We start from the raw sequence: 288 nt of genomic DNA on the forward strand, positions 1-288 counted from the left end.
TGTGCTTTCAACCGGGCCCCAGCTCCTGTCACCAGCTGAGCCCTCCTCTGCTGCCCCAAAGGGCGCCTCACCCCTCCAGCCATTCCCTGGGTCCACCCACCCGCGGGCGGTGCGGGGACCTTCCCTGCAGAGGCCTTGCTCCGGTCAAGGAACAAGTTCCCCTCCCTCCCGGGCCGGGGTGGGGGAGGGGAGGCTGGGTAGCCACTTAGAAGTCTCTCGAAGTCCACTGGGCTGGACAAAGGCCACAGCCCTTCGGAGTTGAGCTTGGTGGCTGGGAACTGTGCATGG

This window comes from Myotis davidii, unplaced genomic scaffold, assembly GCF_000327345.1.
Source record: "Myotis davidii unplaced genomic scaffold, ASM32734v1 scaffold663, whole genome shotgun sequence".
Classification (NCBI taxonomy): domain Eukaryota; kingdom Metazoa; phylum Chordata; class Mammalia; order Chiroptera; family Vespertilionidae; genus Myotis; species Myotis davidii.